General features: G+C 44.4%; 1 protein-coding gene across 3 annotated transcripts in view; it reads left to right on the top strand.

Moving 5' to 3' along the window:
- Window positions 1-12,747: 12,747 nt before the first annotated feature.
- Window positions 12,748-20,541, top strand: part of prickle1b (prickle homolog 1b) — a 249,999-nt gene continuing 242,205 nt past the window's right edge. For all 3 annotated transcript variants that reach the window (XM_086008703.1, XM_086008697.1, XM_086008701.1), the window contains exon 1: window positions 12,748-13,039. The gene's annotated coding sequence lies outside the window, so the exon portion shown is untranslated. The remainder of the gene's footprint in view (window positions 13,040-20,541) is intronic.

The following is a 20,541-nucleotide window of genomic DNA, read 5'->3' as shown; positions in this document are numbered from 1 at the left end:
ATAGTTGAGGCTTGTAATAAGGGAACATCTATAATTATGGGGGATTTTAACTATCATATTAATTGGACAAATCAAATTGGGCAGGGCTGCCTTGAGGATGAGTTCATTGAGTGTATTAGGGATGGGTTTCTTGAGCAGTATGTAACTGAACCGACCAGGGGGCAAGCAACCTTAGATCTGGTCCTGTGTAACGAGACAGGATTAATTAAAAATGTCCTAGTAAAGGATCCCCTTGGAATGAGTGACCATAACATGGTTGAATTCCATATTCAATTAGAGGGTGAGAAGGTTGGATCTCAAACAAGCATACTAAGCTTGAATAAAGGAGACTATGAAGGTATGAGAGCGGAATTGAGTAGAGTGGATTGGGAAAATAGATTAAAGGGTAAGACGATACATGATCAGTGGTGTACATTTAAGGAGTTATTTTACAACTTCCAAAAAATATATATTCCACTGAGAAGAAAAGGGTGTAAAAGAAAAGACAGCCATCCATGGCTAAGTAAAGAAATTAAGGATAGTATTCGACTAAAAACAAGGGCATATAAGGTAGCCAAATCTAGTGGGAGGATAGAGGATTGGGAAAACTTTAAAAGACAGCAAAAAATAACAAAAAGATTGATTAAGAAAGGGAAGATAGATTATGAAAGTAAATTAGCAAAAAATATAAAAATAGATAGTAAGAGTTTTTATAGTTATATAAAAAGAAAAAGGGTGGCTAAAGTAAATGTTGGTCCCTTAGAGGATGAGACTGGGAAATTAATGGTGGGAAATATGGAGATGGCAAAAACACTGAATGAATATTTTGTATCAGTCTTTACAGTAGAAGACACTAAGAATATCCCAACACTGGACAAACAGGGGGCTAAAGGGGGGGAGGAGCTAAACACGATCAAAATCACTAAGGAAGTGGTACTCGGTAAAATAATGGGACTCAAGGCGGATAAGTCACCTGGACCTGATGGCTTACATCCTAGGGTCTTGAGGGAAGTGGCGGTAGGGATTGTGGATGCATTGGTAATAATTTTCCAAAACTCCCTGGACTCGGCAAAGGTCCCGGCAGACTGGAAAACTGCTAATGTAACACCCTTATTTAAAAAGGGCAGTAGACAGAAGGCTGGAAACTATAGACCGTTAGCCTAACATCTGTGGTAGGTAAAATTTTGGAGTCCATTATTAAGGAGACAGTAACAGGACATTTGGATAATCATAATTTAATAGGACAAAGTCAGCATGGTTTTATGAAGGGGAAGTCATGTTTGACAAATTTGCTGGAGTTCTTTGAGGAAGTAACATATAGGGTGGATAAAGGGGAACCAGTAGACGTAGTGTATTTAGACTTCCAAAAGGCATTTGACAAGGTGCCACACAGAAGATTATTGCTTAAGATAAAAAATCACGGGATTGGGGGTAATATTCTGGCATGGATAGAGGATTGGCTATCTAACAGAAGGCAGAGAGTTGGGATAAATGGTTCATTCTCAGACTGGCAATCAGTAACTAGTGGTGTTCCGCAGGGGTCAGTGCTGGGACCCCAACTCTTTACAATCTATATTAATGATTTGGAGGAGGGGACCGAGTGTAACATATCAAAGTTTGCAGATGATACTAAGATGGGAGGGAAAGTAGTGAGTGAGGAGGACATAAAAAACCTGCAAGGGGACATAGACAGGCTAAGTAAGTGGGCAGAGATTTGGCAGATGGAATACAATACTGGAAAGTGTGAGGTTATGCACTTTGGCAGGAAAAATCGTAGAGCAAGTTATTATCTTAATGGCAAGAAACTGGAAAGTACTGAAGTACAAAGGGATCTGGGGGTCCTGGTGCACGAAACTCAAAAGGTTAGTATACAGGTGCAGCAAGTGATTAAGAAGGCCAATGGAATGTTGGCTTTCATTGCTAGGGGGATAGAATATAAAAATAGGGAGGTATTGCTTCAGTTGTACAAGGTATTGGTGAGACCGCACCTGGAATACTGCGTACAGTTTTGGTGTCCATACTTAAGAAAGGACATACTTGCTCTCGAGTCAGTACAAAGAAGGTTCACTCGGTTAATCCCGGGGATGAGGGGATGGACATATGAGGAGAGGTTGAGTAGATTGGGACTCTACTCATTGGAGTTCAGAAGAATGAGAGGCGATCTTATTGAAACATATAAGATTGTGAAGGGGTTGGATCGGGTGGATGCGGGGAAGATGTTCCCGATGATGGGTGAAACTAGAACTAGGGGGCATAGTCTTAGAATAAGGGGCTGCTCTTTCAAAACTGAGATGAGGAGGAACTACTTCACTCAGAGGGTGGTAGGTCCATGGAATATGCTGCCCCAAAAAGCTGTAGAAGCTACATCATTACATAAATTTAAAACAGAAATAGACAGTTTCCTAGAAGTAAAGGGAATTAAGGGTTATGGGGAGCGGGCAAGAATTTGGACATGAGTCTAGGTTCAAATCGGTCATGGCCCTGTGGGTAGCGGAGCGGGCCCAGGGGCCGTATAGCCTGATCCTGCTCCTATTTCGTGTGTCTAATTCTGTTAGATTCAGGAGATGGTTCTGTGATAGTGGATTGGCGGTTAGGATCAGATCAGCCATGATCTTATTGAATGGCGGAGCAGGCTCGAGGGGCCGATTGGCCTACTCCTGCTCCTATTTCTTATGTTCTTATGTTCTTATGTTCTTCCCCTCTCTCTTCCCCTTCCCCTTTCTCTCTCCCACTCCCATTCCTCTCTGATGTCTCTCTCTCCCTTCACTCCCCTCTCACCCTTCCCCTCCCTCTCCCCCTCCCACTCCTCTCTCTGTCTCTCTCTTCCCCCCACCCCCTTCATCCTTTATCCTATAGTCTTTGTGTTGGTCCATCAATATACAACAATATTATATCACAACATTAGGGTTAGGGTTTCTCTGTTTCTCTCTTCGGTACCTTATTTAAGTTATAAATGACGGAGAAGAACTTCACTACTGATTACACAAGCCTTTTATATATAATGACAAATTATACTTCGCATTCCCCATATTGCAGCAGATTTTCAAGCAATTTTGAAAATGTATTTGAACTATTACAGGGACACTCTTCACAGACAAGCAGAATCAGTTCAGTTCTGAGTCATTTTAGGACTGGCTAAAACAGAAGACAAATTATCATCTCACTCACATGCACACACACATAAACAACCTACCAAGAGACAATTATCAGTGCATTGAAAATTCAACAGAGTTGCTTCCTTAGAGCATCTGTCTCTTTATCTCAATCCATGAACATATCTAAAACACTTCTACGCCACACACACGGCCCTCAACAGAGAACACTGTTCTGTAGACTGCTTGTGAAATGGCATTTTCTCAATGTTTGGTTTATACACATCAGTAATTTGTATAAGGGTTGCACCTTTTAATAAACAAGCAGTGTAAGCTAAGAGGGAGGGCTTCTCTCACGAGGTAGATTTTGATGAAGGAGGTCATGTGGCCCATTTGATCTCATCTATTCCCTGTACATTGTGGGACTTAACCTTATCAAAGTGGTACTTTCCCCGAAGGAACTTTGGATATCACTAGTTATAGGCACGTGCGCACCATCACACGGTATTGGTTGATCTTTGACGCCAGTAGGTGCAGGGGCTTTAACCCTGGTGTAGTTTGTAGTGCGCATCATGTATGTCGAATGCTTTTATGTACACGCTGCTTCCTTGGAACAGGTGAGACGTAGAGGGCTGTTTTTGATGGGACACCATCTCCCTTGCCAGAAATTCTTCCATTGCTTTCTGAAGTCATAACTTGACTCCCTTCAACAGCGTTGAGGAATGTTTTTCCTCTTCCGCTGGGTCCGCTGTTGGACTTTGCTCCTAAACCTGAGCAGGGCCCTTATGGACAGCCATCAACAGTTGGACCCAAGGCTCATAAGGGCAGGGGTGGCCACTCCTTGAAGTAGTGCGACAGGTGCTACAGAAGATGGGAATCAAGATCAGGAAGGGACATCGACTGCTCCAGATTGGAGGCGACTACGGTATTGTTCTTGGTTAACCTGGGCTCCATCAGATCAGTAACGATCCAATGGAACTCTATGATGCTTGAAATGGAGCCATATGTGTGGTTATGGACAGCCAATGCTACGGACCTTTTCTGTCGAAGCGTACTTGTTTCCAAAATACCACCCCCACTGTCTGCCCATGGAAATATCCAGCTACTTCTTAAATGAGTCAATTGCAATGGCCTCCTCCACTCTTTCTGGCAACCCATTTTGCTTGTTGTGAGTTAGAAGCACTTATTTTCTTTCCTGTGCGGTAGGTTTCAAGTATGGCCTGTGAACTATGTACTGAGGTGGCCTATATGCGCATCAATACGGTACTTGTTAAAAAACATGGCTTTTGGGTCATGCTCAGCAGTGTCTTCTGGGTAGTTTACAGGTCTCACAGGAAACAGCTTTTTTTTAAGTAACAAAGACACAAGGTTCTTCCCAAAGGTCACAAACTGCCCAAAGACATGAAAACCACGGAATTTAAAGCAACGGTTGTTCAGGGGAACGAGATTAGATCATTTCAGTGTGGATTCTCACTCAAGATACCTGAGTCTTTGCACATAATTATAAAAATGTGGCAGGCAGGCCAATTTCAGTAACTAGACAAAGTACTCTTAGGCACAAAGTTAACAGGAAATGTTGATCTTTACCAATAGCAAAAGCAGCGCAGTTCGAGTAATCAAGTAAATACTGTCGAGGTTTTGAAAATAAATATAAAGTCAAATTAAGTTATATACAAATCTGGCTGAAGTAAATTCCTTGTAAATTCCTGGCTTAGCCAGAACTTGTATAGTCATTCCTGTTACATCCAATTCTACACTGAGACTTTGACATGTACCACTGATCTTTCCTTTGGATCATAAATCATGACTCCAGTTGTTGACAATCATCAGTTTTTTTTTCTCTGACCTTATTCTTAAAACTGATCCTTCAAGTTGCTGATCCTGACACAGTTACCTTACTCTTGTAGTTAGGTGATTTAATCATCAATGAATGACAATGACCTCTAAAATGTCCTTACTGGGCTATTCCCAAAGAAAACCGGATTAACAAATACCGACAGGTTGCAAAATAACCGCAAGTAAAATGCTGGAGACCATTTCTGGGACACTATTCTGAATGCTCACCCTCATTTTGGAGTGGGCCTTTGGCGTAGCGGTAGCATCCCCGCCGCTGGGCCAGAAGACATAGGGTTTCGAACCCTGCTCCAGACAATCCCGGCAAGTGGAGTCAGAGCTCCGGCTCTAAATTCTGGGTTGACATCCAGCGGGATACTTGCGTCCGTGGGTGTGGGTGGCCCCCCCCCCCTTGTATGGGTTGTGGGAGCCCGTAAAACCCTCCCGCCATAGGACTAACCACCCTAATGGCTGGTACGAAGATGGTTACGGTCACAGAAGGAGCGTTAATCGCAGCCAGAAATCCTTCCACCACTTCATACAGTTCCCCAAAAGGGAACAGTATGACATGTACGACGACAACCCTCATTTTGCAGAATATTTTTTTCTTTGTTTCATGTCCAGTGGGGTTTCATTAATCCAGCAGGACTCCAGGGTGAGGAAAGGGAGAGAGATAGAGATAGAAAGAGAGGAAAAGGAAAAGAGCGAGAAAGAGAGAGAAAAAGAAAGAGAAAAAGAAAATGAGAAATAAAGGGAGAAAGAAAGAACGTTATCTATATCAGACTATAACACTCAGAATGCTCAGGATGTCCCAAAGTGCTTCACAAGAGATTTCCTCTGTTCACTATTCTAATGAAGGCATTTATGATTTCATTAGAAAGTTGTCAGAAGAAATGTTGCCAACATTTTATTGAGCACCATATATAGATATACCACAGTGCTCACACAAGTAGAGCTTGGAGCTCAGTGGGAAATCCTCCTTGATTGCTGCATAACATTTGTAATGAACTTGATGACTTAGGGCGCTCCCTGGAAGGCAGACAGACAGTGTCGTCATGGCAGCCTGAAGAGTGGAAGTAATGAGGAAGAATGATGAGGAAAGTTCCCAACAAAGGGACAAACAATCAAAGTGAGGCAGCCAAAAACCTCCTCTGGATACTTTGAGTGGCTTTCATCGATGGTGAGGGCACTCTCTCCCAGGAATCGTGAATTAGAGCTTGTGGATTGTGACCATCAGAGAGTGGATAGAGTGGGGATTGCTAGTGCGAGGAGACAACGGCTGGAGGGCGGCTGATAAGAGTGACAGAAAGGATAAGATAGTGATTTGTGTATTAGCAGATGGTTGCAGTCTGGTCCAATTAGGATTAACTGTCTACATTTATGTGCCATAAGCTTTTCCTGTTTTCTTCTTATGGCACTCCCCTAAAAGGGGTTTTAGTGCATAAATCAACTCGTTTCATTTTTCTCTATAAACAGATATAAACATTCTATAGCCCCCATTTAACAACGTCTAACACAAAAGCAAACTACTGCGGATGCTGGAAATTTGAAATAAAAACAGAAAATGCTGGAAATACTCAGCAGGTCAGGCAGCATCTGTGGAGAGAGAAACAGAGTTAACGTTTCAGGTCAATTACCTTTCGTCAGAACTGGATAAGGTTAGAGACGTAACAGATTTTAAGCAAGTGCAGAGGCAGAGGAGGGGAGGAAAGAACAAAAGGGAAGGTCTGTGATAGGGTGGAATGCAGGAGAGATTAAATGACAAAAGGGATGATGGTGCAAGGCGAAAGGACGTGGTAATGGGATAAATAAACAAAAGATGGGTCCAGAGGAGGTGTAAATGGGAACATCAGAATCATCAGTAACAGCTGCTGTCCGAAACAATGGGGGCAGAGGTTATGATCTGAAATTGTTGAACTCAATGTTGAGTCCAGAAGGCTGTAAAGTGCCTAATCGAAAGATGAGGTGCTGTTCCTCGAGCTTATGTTGAGCTTCATTGGAACAGTGTAAGAGGCCGAGGACAGAGAGGTCAGAGTGGCAGTGGTCTGAAGAATTAAAATTAACTTCTGGTCACCTGTCATTTTAATTCCCAGAGTGTGTGCGTTTGATCCCTCACAGGCTGGTGCAGGAAGCTGCATCGACCTAGTCATCCTCAGGTGGGTAGGGTGCCTGGTCCCTCGCAGCAATACATCCCCAGCATTGGGTCTTACAGCCACTTGGATTTTCACCAGTTAGTCCCCAATATGCATCCTTGCTCTTCCCAATGTAAAGCCCAGTGTGTTAGCACTTTAAATGGAACGTGAACACAGGGGCCACAGCCTCAGGATAAAGGGTCGGCCATTCAGGACTGAGATGAGAAGAAATTTCTTCACACAGAGGGTGGTGAATCTTTGGAATTCTCTACCCCAGAGGGTTGTGGAGGCTCAGTCATTGGGTATATTCAAAACAGAAGTCGATAGATTTCTGACTAGTAAGGGCATCAAGGGATATGGCGATAGGGCCGGTGAATGGAGATGAGGCAGAAGATCAGCCATGATCTCATTGAATGGCGGAGCAGGCTCGAAGGGCTGAATGGCCTACTCCTGCTCCTATTTCTTATGTTCTTATGTTCTTCAAAAAGCATAAAACCAAAACAGAAAAAATGTGGCAGGTCTGTCAGAGATGATCAGGCTGACTTGTGCTCCCTGCTGCAAGTGCCTGATGAAAACCTAGACACACCCATGCCTCATTTTCCAGCATTTTGGAAAATCGGGTGGAGCATGCGCCCGAATTTCTGTGATAAACTCACTCATAAAGCTGCGGCTCAAAACGGGCAATGGCGATTCGGCAAACCGTTTTTCATTCCGCCCAGTATTCTTTTCCACAATCGCTGATCCGCTAATGCTCATTCTGTGCGACCGCCAATGGTGAACTCCACCCCCATAAAGTGATAAAATTAGCCTGAATCTGTTAGCATTTCAGCTGCAGACACTTACGGAGGGTCTATACCTGACACATAAACCTACCTTTTTCTCTTTACTGACAGAGCTGCTAAGTATTTGAAGCATCTTCTGGTTTCATTTCAGGTTTTTTTTCACTTTTTCTAAAAGTGTGGCGTCCCATCACAAAAAAGAGTTTTACTAGTGAAACTATATCTGGGGAGGTTACAGCAAGTTATGAATTTTTTGGAGTGGATTAGATTTCCAGCCATAGCATTTCTGTCGATTCATTTTTATTCCTTTCCTATACTAGGCTTGTAAGCAGAATTTTCAATCAGGTGTGTTCAAACAGTAAAGTAAATCAAATATTCAGCTCTCTTTACAAACAGTCCATGAGGCAAAAAATAAAAATATTTGTTATTTCCTCTTCTGACAAGGGGGTGACATGACTCGGATTTCTTCAAAACAAAGCTGCCATTGGAAGTTTTGGAAGGTGAAGGATTTGCGAGACGCAACCGTAGGCCACAAGGGTCTCCTGACAGATTAATTGGCCAGGAAAAAAACAGCACAGAAGTGAAAAACAAAAAGAGGGAGCTCAGTAGTGGTATAGCCTGAAGGGTCCAGAGGCACAATGGTCCCACAAATGGAAAGCATGCACTGGCGAATCTGAAGCGGCTCACAATGCTGTGCAGACAACAGGGTGTGAAATAACTGCTTGGGAGGATCTGTGCAGTGTAAGGGCCGGTCACTTCCCAGCCCATACAATATGAATCTAAATACAGGTACATACTGCAGCCTCCGTTCTCAGTAACAGGATACATAGGTGTATATACACACATATATAAATCTGTATAATATATATATACATTCATATATATTATATATAATATATATATACATTTGTATATATTATACAGATACATGCATATAAAGAAAGACTTGCATTTATATAGCGCCTTTCACGACCACCGGACATCTCAAAGCAGTTTACAGCCAACAAAGTACTTTTGAAGTGGAGTCACTGTTGTAATGTGGGAAACACGGCAGCCAATTTGCGCACAGCAAGCTTCCACAAACAGCAATGTGATAATGACCAGATCATCTGTTTTTGTTATGTTGGTTGAGGGAGAAATATTGGCCAGGACACCAGGGATAACTCCCCTACTCTTCTTCAAAATAGTGCCATGGGATCTTTCACGTCCACCTGAGAGAGTTTAATATCTCATCCGAAAGACGGCACCTCCGACAGTGCAGCACTCCCTCAGCACTGCACTGGAGTGTCAGCCTAGCTTTCTGTGCTCAAGTCCCACAACCTTCTGACTCAGAGGCGAGTGTGCACCCAACTGAGCCACAGGTGTCACTGACACATACATATCCATAGCTGTACACGTGCATATACACATATACATACATATACACACACATACACATATATACATACACACAGATATATACATCTATATATATATATATGTGTGTATGTCTTTAATGTAGTAAAGAGTCCCACGGTGCTTCATGGGGCCAGCGTGGGGAACAGGCGGTAGGCAGGAGTTAAAGTAAGTGACTGGAACCATGGTCTGAAGTGTGGAGAGGAGTAGTGAGCAGAAGGGGTTTCAGGAGAGAATTCTAAAGTCATGGGGCCAAATGGCATCAACTTCTCCCACCAATACCAGCAAATGCTGGTTTTATATTTCTTGTTAAAACAAAGCATCGACACTACCCCAATGGCTCAGCAAGCTTGTCCAATGAGCAACTGAACCATGAAGACAATGAAGGTCCCCAGTCCATGTTGAATTGGGCTGATCTCAGCTTGGGCAGTGGGAAGGGTGCTACAATTAGCCTCAGTACCCCTTGAAATGAGCCTGCGCCCCCACTACTGTTTACCATCCAGCTGGTGTCAGGTGCGGTCAGGATTACGCGAGGCTCCGATGCTCCCTGAGGTGAAAGAGCCTGTCAAAGCTTGCTTTCAACGTTCCCACATGAATAATGGCCTCTCTGGGTGAGGTACCAGAGGGCTGTGCTCCTGAAACTGTACCAAAGTATGAATTAGACACTTTGAGAGCTGAGAGAAAGAGGAGGGAAAAAATGAGAACCGGCCAACAATCTGTCTCCCAGAGAATCTTATCCCTGAGTCAAACTAGAGCAATGTTGATTCCAGACCTGTTACCTCCTGCAGATCAACACCAAAGTCTCTATTTCAGCATAAGCAAATAAACATGAGCTCAATCCAGTAAAGTGCACTGGGCTCAATTCAGCAGGACCACACCAAGTCAAATAAACCTAGGTGCCAAACCCCATTTTTAAAAATAATTTAGAAAATACTGTAATAATAAAAACTAACCTTTCTCTTTCATTTTCTTTCTGTCACTTAATAAATTACTCACTTCGGGAATGTTACACAACAGAGTGAATTGTAGCTATTCTGAGCGGAGTGACCTGGTTAAGTAATGAATGGACAGGGTTACGGAGTTCATCTGATATCAGGAAGACTTTATAACCCACAAAAGAAGCAGTAATGCGGGATATGGATATCCCATGAGTAGGGATAAGGGCAGCGTCACTCTGTTATCTCACACCACAGGTAAAATCTTGGGCTCAAACTAGTTTTGTGGTTAATTGAGAACTACTGTTTTGTGAGCTAACCCCAGCCAGCATGGCAAGTTGGGGTACTAAACTTGGCCTTAGAATGTAACAGTCAGGAAGAGGGGAAAAAATAAGTTCCTGCTCGCTATCTGGTGACTCAAGCTGGAGAGGGTACATATTTAGAGATGTCAGGTGAGGGTGGGATTGAGCTTCAACTGTGATGCCTACCAAGATGGAATAGCCTGCTGACATTCTCTGTCTTGGCTCTCATGTGAAGAATGATCATTTGAGTAAGGTGCTGATGGGTAACTGTAACCCAGGATGAGACAGCGCCTTCAGGAGAAGAGGACAGATAATGGCAGAAGATAAACAAAGCTACACTGAAGTGTGTTGTGATCGTTCAACACTATCCATAGGAAGGTATTGTGCCACCAGCAAAATTATTGTGACATCTTGAAAAATCAATATTATGTTCAATATAGACAACAACAACAACTTGTATTTATATAACGTCTTTAATGTAGATAAACATCCCAAAGCACTTTACAGGAGTGTATTCAGGCAAAAAATGACACCAAGCCAAAGAAGTAGACATTAGGGCAGGGCTTGGTCAAAGAGGTAGGGCTTAAGGAGCATCTTAAAGGAGGAGAGAGAGGTGGAGAGGTTTAGGGAGGGAATTCCAGAGCTTAGTGCTTAGACGGCTGAAGGCCGTCACTGTTGAGGTGAAGAAAGTGAAGAAAGCACAAGAGGCCAGAGATGGAGGAGCGCAGGAGGGCTGTAGCGCTAGAAGACGGGAAAGGCCATGGAGGGGTTTGAACTTAATGATGAGAATTTTAAAATCGAGGCATTGGTAAACTGGGAGCCAATGAGCACAGGGGCGATGGGTGAGCGGGACTTGGTGCGAGTTAGGATACAGGCAGCAGAGTTTTGGATGAGCTCAGGTTTATGGAGTATGGAAGATGGTAGGCCGGCCAGGAGAGCGTTGGGATAATTGAAAGGTCATCGACCTGAAACGTTAACTCTGTTTCTCTCTTCACAGATGCTGTCTGACCTGCTGATTATTTCCAGCATTTTCTGTTTTTATTGGAATAGTCGAGTCTGGCGCTAACGAAAGGATGAGAGTTTCAGCAGTGGATGGGGCTGAGGCAGGGGTAGAGACAGGCGATATTATGGAGGTATAAGTAGGCGGTCTTTGTGATGGACAGGATATGAGTTCGGAAGCTTTACTCGGGGTCAAATGGGTCACCGAGGTTGCAAACAGTCTGGTTCAGTCTGAGACAGTAGCAAAGTGGGGATGGAATCGGTAATGAGGGAACAAAATTTTGTGACGGGGGCAGAAGACAAAGGCTTCAGACCACATCTGAATGGTGTTTCATTAGAATTAAAATATACCTTGTGATTATACGGCAAAAATTTGAACAGGGTAACCTGATCCCATCCTAAACCACAAGAGCAAAAGTTGAGAACTATCATCTGAATCTTGGGATGAGATCACAGTCTTCTGGCCTGTCTGGAGTGTGTGTTTTCCCCAACTTCTGTCCTCAGTTTGTTTTCGCATCACTGGGTTAGGGATGGATAAAAAAAAATCAGCCAGGGTTCTTGCTCCTAAATACTACTCAGCAATGCCTTCAGGCAGCATATGCGTGTTAGTGGACTTCAGTTCAGGGCAGGATTGTGTTCAGTTGCAATGCCCTCCACGGTTGAATGGCCTACCCACACTCACCCTTAAGGTTTACAGGAGAACAATGACCATTTCGATAAGGAGCAGGAGGTTGACTGGTATGTGTGGGACTCTGCAGCAAGGACTCAATGCATTCAGAAAGGGTGAGCAAAGTGAACTAGTAAAAAAAAATTTTTTACTATCGAACGTGTAGTTGTAGATTGGAAGCCTGGCACGGACGGGTGGCTGTTCGGGTACTGAATGCGAGCAGGCGTCTCAGACTTGGCAAACTGACAGCCCAATACGTTTGATCCCTGCACCACTTGAAGTACTAACATCACTTATTAAAAGATTTCGCAGCAGAGATCTTTCATGCATCGCTGAGGCACAAAGCACAGATAAAAAAAATCCTTGCTGCACAGTTAATCATAAATATATTCCGCTGACATGGGAAAAGGATCTTTCCATGGGGGCATAGCAACATGAAACTTACCCTTTTTAAAAAAAAATAACAAACCCGGGAGGGGGGGGGGAAGCGGCAGGACCATTCCTGCTGACTAGGCTCCCGCACCGGGTTTTCTTTCTCTCTGGGCTCCTCCGCTTCCCTGGATTGGACGGTGTCTGGTGTTTCAGCCAATAGGCTGACAGTGATGTTAATGTGCTTTCAGTCTTTAGGAAAGCTTGAGATCATTAGGGAGGGAGTCGGGGCGGCAGCCTGATTACTCCAGTCCCTAAAGCCAACTGCGCTTTCAGAAAGCCGATCAAACACTTTTCTCCCCATTGCTCAAGACTCGCCCTGAAAAAATGTCTCCGGTCATTCTTTGCTGAGCTGCCTAGCGAGTCCGAGGAAGGAGCAACGCGACCCAACTCCGCGGGAGGACCGAAGTCTTCAGAGCAAATGCGATTGATTTTAAAAGGGATATTCTAGCTGGACTCTCTCTCTCTCCCCCCCTGCTTATGCCAACTTGACTGGGGTAAGTCTAGTGAGATTTTTCTGCCCGTTTTGTTTTCTCTTGATGTCTCACTGATAGCTGAAGGATTGCCAGCGGAAAAGTTATGTCCGTGTTCATTGGTCCGGTGTTTGCGGATGGTGAGAATGTGGCTGTGGTATGTCAGCCTCCTCTGGGTTTAATGTCACCTCGTCCTTCACAGACACAGTCAGTTCCAACAGTGTCACAAGGGTAAGTGTAAAAGGGAAGTGCCCTTTGGCTACTTGTTGCATGGGTTTAATACTAAAAGTTTCAAAGGGGCTTTGTTTGTCTGTTTTCGCTGAAATAGCCAAATTATTTTCGCATTATTGAACGCCTTCCTTTCGATGTGTGCCCTCTTAAGAAAACCTCAATGTGTTATAGCTGAGGCAAAGAGTTGCTGGGAAATGGAATAGCTGTGCAAGGTATTAATATTAATTTAAGGCTGAACCTGTCAACACAGTGTGATCTATCAAGGTTGCTTTTTGGTGACTGTTTTGTACTCGAGGTACTTTGCACTGAGATGTGTTGAGGTCTGTCGGCGGAGGTGCTGTTGCCGCTGTTCTTTCTTTAAAAATAAGGGAGGATGCCGAGAGTTGGGCTGTTTGCCCGAACCAGACTCCAGATGTGCAAGCAGCTGTTGTCTGTCACTTGGGTGACAACTGGTCATTTTCCTTTAAGCACCGGCCTCTACTATTATCCTCAGTTAGAAATGTCAAGGTTTCAGCCCTCGCGCCATTATCATCATTTTTCATTCCCATGTAGGGAGGGTGAGTGAGTTTCCCCCTCTCCCTCCCTGCAGTCTGTCTCAATGTTAGGTTCTCTTTTCTATTTCTCTGACAGCTAGTGGGATATATTTGGAATTGAGCAATCAGCTTCAAGTAAAAGAACAGGCTGATGCCCCCTGAGTTGAGAGGGCTCCGAAAAGGGTGACGCAATATTTGTCAAGCCCTTTCTCTGACAATATTTACTCCCACCAGGGGATTGTAAACTTAAGCACTGACCATTTATCAAGCTGTCTGTCTAGGGTTCAGTTCAGCATGCTTTCAAAACTACTGTCGGCTTAAAGTGGCAAAGTCTGGGCCTTAAAGACAGAAATCACTCGTACCAACAGTAAGGGCCAGAAAGAATCAAAATATCACACACTGCAAGTACAGAAAACTATTTCTAAATATCACAGACTTGGTAGGGGGGAGAATCACTCGAAGAAAGAAGAGTGTAATGTTTGTGCAGAAGATTTTAAGGTCAGTGTCAAATCCTGTTTGCTTTTAAAGAATGTATATATTTCCTTAAAGGACATAGCTGCTTTCTTCCTTGCCATTCCAGCTGTGGTTCCCTGTGTTTGAAGTAACACAACAATTAGTTTCTTCAATGCAAAGATTAATCCAATATTTCTTCGGCAGTATTTAATTGACCGGGAGGAACCATCGTGACTTCTATTGGAGCTGTCTTGTCAGAAAAGCCTGAAAGGATTAGTAATCCAATTAATTTCATATTCTGACATCATGTTAATCCTTGCAACAAGCAGTACTTCTTGCTTAGGGCCTGTGATTTATAATAACCACAAAAGGAGGGAGGTGAGGGGGAGAAAAGGAGTGAAAGGCGAGGTTTGTGAAACAACGCCACATAAAACAAGCAAGCACACAGGTCCTCTACTGGAAAACTAATGTATTAAAATGTCCTTTCAAATGCAATCTGTAGGACCTGGCAGCTTTAGATAAAATACCCTTCTTGTACATTTGGAACAAAACTATTTACTTCAAGCTTTTTGAAGAAGTTTTTTTTAATGCTGTAGCTTTATATATATGCACTTGAAAGAAAGACTTGAGTTGAAGCAGTACCTTAACACATCATCAAAAGGTCTCAAAACGCTTTACATACAATTAATTAGATATTTTTCAAACATGGTGACTTGTTATGGTGCAACAAATAGGATATTAATTATAGTTCATAGTTACACATCATTCAATATAAAAAAAAGTTAATTATAAGCTCCACTTTTTAAAACGTCTTAGAAATGAAAGAAGACATAAAGCTTTGAGCTGAACTCATTAAGTCGAACATGTTTTTTAAAATTAGTTTGTAAGTCTCCTTTTTTATTGAAAGTTATTTTTATTTTTATTTTTTTGCCTCCACCTCTCCCTGCCTGAAGCTGTTGATTCATTTCTGAGTGATGGATTCGCAAAGGCCAGTTGCCTTCTGGTGCCTTGCCAGTGCCCATTCTGCATGCCCAAGCATGCACGGTAGCTGCTTTTACAGTAGCGAGACCTACACTTTTGTCACCACTTAAGTCAAATTTAGGAACTGGCCAGGACTCGTGAAGGTTTGGGCAAGTCATGGCGGTTTTATGATCGGCTTGAGCTGTCTGCCGCGAGACCAGACATTCGGAAACCGGCGACACTTGTGTGAATGTCACATGACATCAAAGCAGCTAAGTGAGTGTCATCGGGCTATTCAGCATTGGGTGCATCACAGCCATGCCCCATTACTACCGCATGCCCACAAACACACACACTTTCCAGTAGTGGTCACTGGATAGCGATCAGGAATGAGAACTTTGGCCAAACTTCCTGTCCTTAACTCAGGACCACTAAGGGCAATCATAGCGTCCTTGGTGCTGAGATCAGCTAAATCAGGAGAGAACAAGGATCATAGCTAGATCCTTCCTGGTCTGTAAGCTTCAACAACTAACTGGACACAGTCACTGAACCACTGGGAAGCCTATTATGTCTCTCTCCCCTCGCCTTCCTAATCCACACACCAATCCTGGGTAAGAGGGAGGCAAAGATCTGCTCCGAGGGACTGGGAATCCCATCAATGCCATTCTTCAGTCCAGAGATTTGTGCGCATAATCTAGGCTGACAATCAAGTGTGGTACTGAGGGAGTGCTGCACTGTCGGAGGTGCCGCCTTTCGGATGAGATGTTAAACTGAGGCCCAGTCTGCCCTCTTCAGGTGGATATAAAATATCCATTGGCACTAATTTGAAGAAGAGCAGGGGAGTTCTCCCCAGAGTCCTGGCCAATATTTATCCCTCAACCAACACCACTAAAAGAAACAAATTATCTGGTCATTATCACCTTGCTGTTTATGGGACCTTGCTGTGTGCAAATTGGCTGCCACGTTTCCTACATTTCAACAGTGACGACACTTCAAAAGTACTTCATTGGTTGTAAAGCAATTTGGGAAGCCCTGAAGTCGTGAAAGGCGCTATATAAATGCAAGTCTTTCTTTCTTTTTCACTTGTCCTCTAAGAAACACGAAGAGCCTGCAACTTTCCCTCCCTCCCTACCTGCGTTAAGGAACTAGCCTAACTTCAGTTTAGAGCTCTCACCCTGACAGCGAGACCTAGGCGGGGTAAACCCTATTCCAACGGTGTCATGGCAACCTGGAGGAGAGCACCACGTGCTCTGTGGCATGGGCTTCGCACGTTTCAAAACAAACTTTTACACGGGCACGTTAATGAATGTTCAGGCTTTGAACCGGACTTGGCCTGATTAACCCTGGGAGTCCTCGGGCACATTGAAACAAGATGCAACTCCAGCTGCACAGGGGGGGAGGCATGACTAATACTGTCTGTGCACAGGGTTAATTCAGTAATTACATTTACAGGCAGCTGATGCCAGTTTAAAAAAACACCAAAAAAATTGTGGCAGCACAACGTTGTCTTTTAGAGTGAAAAGTGATAAATCGCACTCCTCTGCAGCATCTCTGGACTAATGAGCTCTGGTAGTAACACAGAGATGTCTGAGAGTAAATCAAGTGTCTGCACAGAAAATGACTATTCATCTTCATAATGAACAGCGCTGTCACAAGTTGACTTGGGTCAACCTGCCGCATTTCTGCATAAAATTAAACCTATCAACTAAAAGGATCTTACAGGGTTAATAAATAAACTATTAAATCAGTGTCAGCTGTAGGAGAGAGCACAGCGAGAGAGTTATTCTCCAGAGTGTCTCAGAAGGCAGTTAGGTGTTGGGGGGGGGGGGGTGGCGGGAGCGGTGGTGGAGAGAGGAGAGGCAGGGAAAGTGTAGGAGGGCGTGGCTGGAGAAAAGAGGAGGAATTACAAGCAAAAGCTCTCCAATTCTGAGGATTTGTATTTTCTATCCCCCACCCCCCTCCCCTTTCCTGTCCACTGTCTGTGCAAGATTGTGTTGAATCAAATCTGTGCCAAAGAGTAAAAAATAGCCATTTCTGGCAATAGCAGTTTGAGAGGACATATCCCTCAAATTGCCAGCGGCAAAACCAGGTGCCATCCAAACATATTGAATGGAGTCAATTAAAATGTTTGATTTTCTTTTTATTCGTTCATGGGATGTGGGCGTCGCTGGCAAGGCCAGCATTTATTGCCCATCCCTAGTTGCCCTTGAGAAGGTGGTGGTGAGCTGCCTTCTTGAACCGCTGCAGTCCATGTGGTGAAGGTACTCTCTCAGTGCTGTTAGGGAGGGAGTTCCAGGATTTTGACCCAGCGACGATGAAGGATCGGAGAAATACTTCCAAGTCAGGATGGTGTGTGACTTGGAGGGGAAGTTGGAGGAGGTGGTGTTCCCATGCGCCTGCTGCCCTTGTCCTTCTAGGTGGAAGAGGTCGCGGGTTTGGGAGGTGCTGCTGAAGAAGACTTGGCGAGTTGCTGTAGTGCATCTTGTAGATGGTACACACTGCAGCCACAGTGCGCCGGTGGTGGAGGGAGCGAATGTTTAGAGCAACACCAGAGGAAATGGCTGGTTTATAATCTGTGGTTGTCAGCCAATGTCATACTTATTTCAGAATATTGTGTGAATTGATTGTCGTGGTGGAGGGGCAGTCTTTGCTGAAGTTGTCCGATCTATATAAACAAAAGTATGGCACAATTTGAGGCGAGGTCAAGCTTTGCAGCGTCCTGGTGCCAGTTCCAGCTGCAGCACCAGTCGGAGCTCAATCAAGGTGAAAGCGGTGACGGCTGCCCGTGTGTGGCCGCGAGTAACGTGCGTATCCCAAGAGTGATCGCACAAGTGACTCAAGTTTTTTCACGTCTCCTCCGTAGAACTCAGATTCTGAAACACATTCAGCTGTCAACCGTGGCACGGCGGGAATTTGAACACTTCCCCCCCCTCAGCGGCAACGGAGCGGCCAAATCAGCAGCTCCATCTTCCGCTCCCTTCTCCACGATTTCCGATTTTATGCCAGCGGTCTTGGCGGCGGCTAAGGCAAATGCCGGATTTGGGCATAAATGCTAATTGAGGGTCCTACGACATCAATAGGAGCCCAGTGGCATTTTAATCTCGTCCTCCTGAGTGGAACATCCAGCTCAGTGACACCTGGTCTAACGGCAGCAAAGGCCTTCTTCTTCAACCACTGCAGTGCAGCAACTGAGCGGTTTGCTGTGCCACTTCAGAGAGCAGTTAAGTGTCAAACACAATGGTGTGTGACTGGAGTGCCATATAGACCAGACCAGGAAAGGATGGCAGTCTCCTTCCCTAAAGGGCATTAGTCGGGTTTTTACAACAACCTACCAGCTTCACTCAATTCTAATGCTCATGGTGAGATTTAGAACTCACATTCTATGGCTTACTAGTCCATCAACAATACCACTACACTATCGTATTTTCAGCTACCAATGTGTCCGCTGAAGGCTATACATTGTCCGCAGGCCCAATACGAGACTCCCAAAACAAGTGCTCTACTCACAGCTCCGACACGGCAAGAGGGCCCCAGGTGGGCAGAGGAAACGCTTCAAGGACACCCTCAAAGCCTTCTTGAAAAAGTGCAACATCCTCACCGACACCTGGGAATCCCTGGCCCAAGACCGCACAAAGCGGAGGAGAAGCATCCAGGAAGGCGCCGAACACCTCGAGTCTCTTCGCCGGGAGCAAGCGGAAGCCAAGCGCAGGCAGCGCAAGGAGCGCACGTCAACCCAAGCACCCCACCCACCCGTCCCTTCAACCACCGTCTGCCCCACCTGTGACAGAGACTGTAGGTCCCACATTGGACTAATCAGTCACCTCAGAACTCATTTTTAATGTGGAAGCAAGTCTTCTGAGGGACTGCCTAAGCTTAGATACATTCTGTCCAGGCTCCATATTTGTCCCTGTGCATAGACTGGGGTGTGTGTTAGTGCCTGTGAGAGAAATCCTTTTTTTCCCAGCACTAACCATTCTGTGTGGGGCTGAACATCACGTCATGGTTTAAATATAGTGCAAAAAGGAATGATTTACCTGATGGCTGGTTAACATTCCTAACTATGAACTGGCAGCAAAATGACTAAAAAAACCTTTGTGGGGGGTGGGGATTGTGGGAGAGGCATATTGTGCCACACTCTGGATGCAGCATACGAAACACATGGCGAGATTACGCCTAGAAGAAAAAATATTGATGTACATTAAGGATATATTTATATGTCTGCTTCTTGTGTGGGAGTAACACATTTTATTGCTTCAGCTACCCTTTGCAAGCAGCCACTTAATGACGTTTATAAATGATGGGATGAGATGCAAGCCAAACTGAGACCTTTGTGCGCTGAACAATTTTTTTTTCTCAAAGCAGTCCAATCAGTCAGGAGGGTAAATTCAAATGGAAAAAAAAGTTTTAACATGGAAACGTATTAAAGAGGACGTCACCGCGGCACTTAAAACGGAGTTCGAGACCCACACTTTTGATTATTTAAAAAAAAATTTTTTTTTTATTGATCGTTTACAACAGAGGGGGCAAGAAAAGCGACATTTTCCTCGCAGACAATGGAATGTGGAGTCGCAGTTTGCATTCAGAATTAAGGATGAAATGCTTCACCTGACAGCTGCTGCTACCTTCACCATTTAAGACCCTTTGTAGATTCGCACACAAGAGTTTACTGAGCCTGAGGTTATTATGGAAATAAATCAGTTCTTTAAAAAAAAGGTAGGGGAGGCTACATTGTCGTTGGTCACATCTCTCGCTGTTGGGCCCCAGGATCTAAGGGAAATCAGGTTCACGCCCTTGTTCGAGAGAGCGATATGGGAAAAATCAAAGACCTTTTAAGCTGCTACAGATAGTTTTGTCACCAGCGCACCTTGTTGGACAATATTGCAGGCGTGCTCGCCGCTTGCTGTGAATTACGGATCTGTGGGTCAGAGTTGGGCAAAAACGAGATTCTGTTGTTACAGTTGCTCTAACGTTTACGCACCGGAGGCTAGTCTCGCAAATCATGTCTGGCTTTCTGATTTACAGCACCCAGAGGATCGGTCTCTCCCACTTCTGGCCCACTTTGTGACCGTCAGGTTTTTTGGGGGCTGGGCGGTGCTTTTCTGCTGTTTGGGATCGGCAAGGTTTCTGCATGTAGAGCAGATTTATCCCGAGCCCATCACCTTAACTGAGGTCCATGTCCCTCCTTTGACAGTTATGCCCTTTCGACTCTGGTTAGCATTTGCTCAAAATGTTTCCAATTAGATAAATTATTGGCATTGCCGAGCCAGCCATGTGCCAAAGAACATATCCGAACGCATTTCAAGAATGAGACTTAATGTAAATGAGGCTATTTAGTTGCATGTGATTCTA

Source organism: Somniosus microcephalus, chromosome 16 (genome assembly GCF_052327205.1).
Source record: "Somniosus microcephalus isolate GS21.2 chromosome 16, FLI_Smic_1.0, whole genome shotgun sequence".
NCBI lineage: Eukaryota > Metazoa > Chordata > Chondrichthyes > Squaliformes > Somniosidae > Somniosus > Somniosus microcephalus.
Note: the sequence above shows the minus strand (reverse complement) of the source record. Positions and strands in the feature narration are given on the sequence as shown.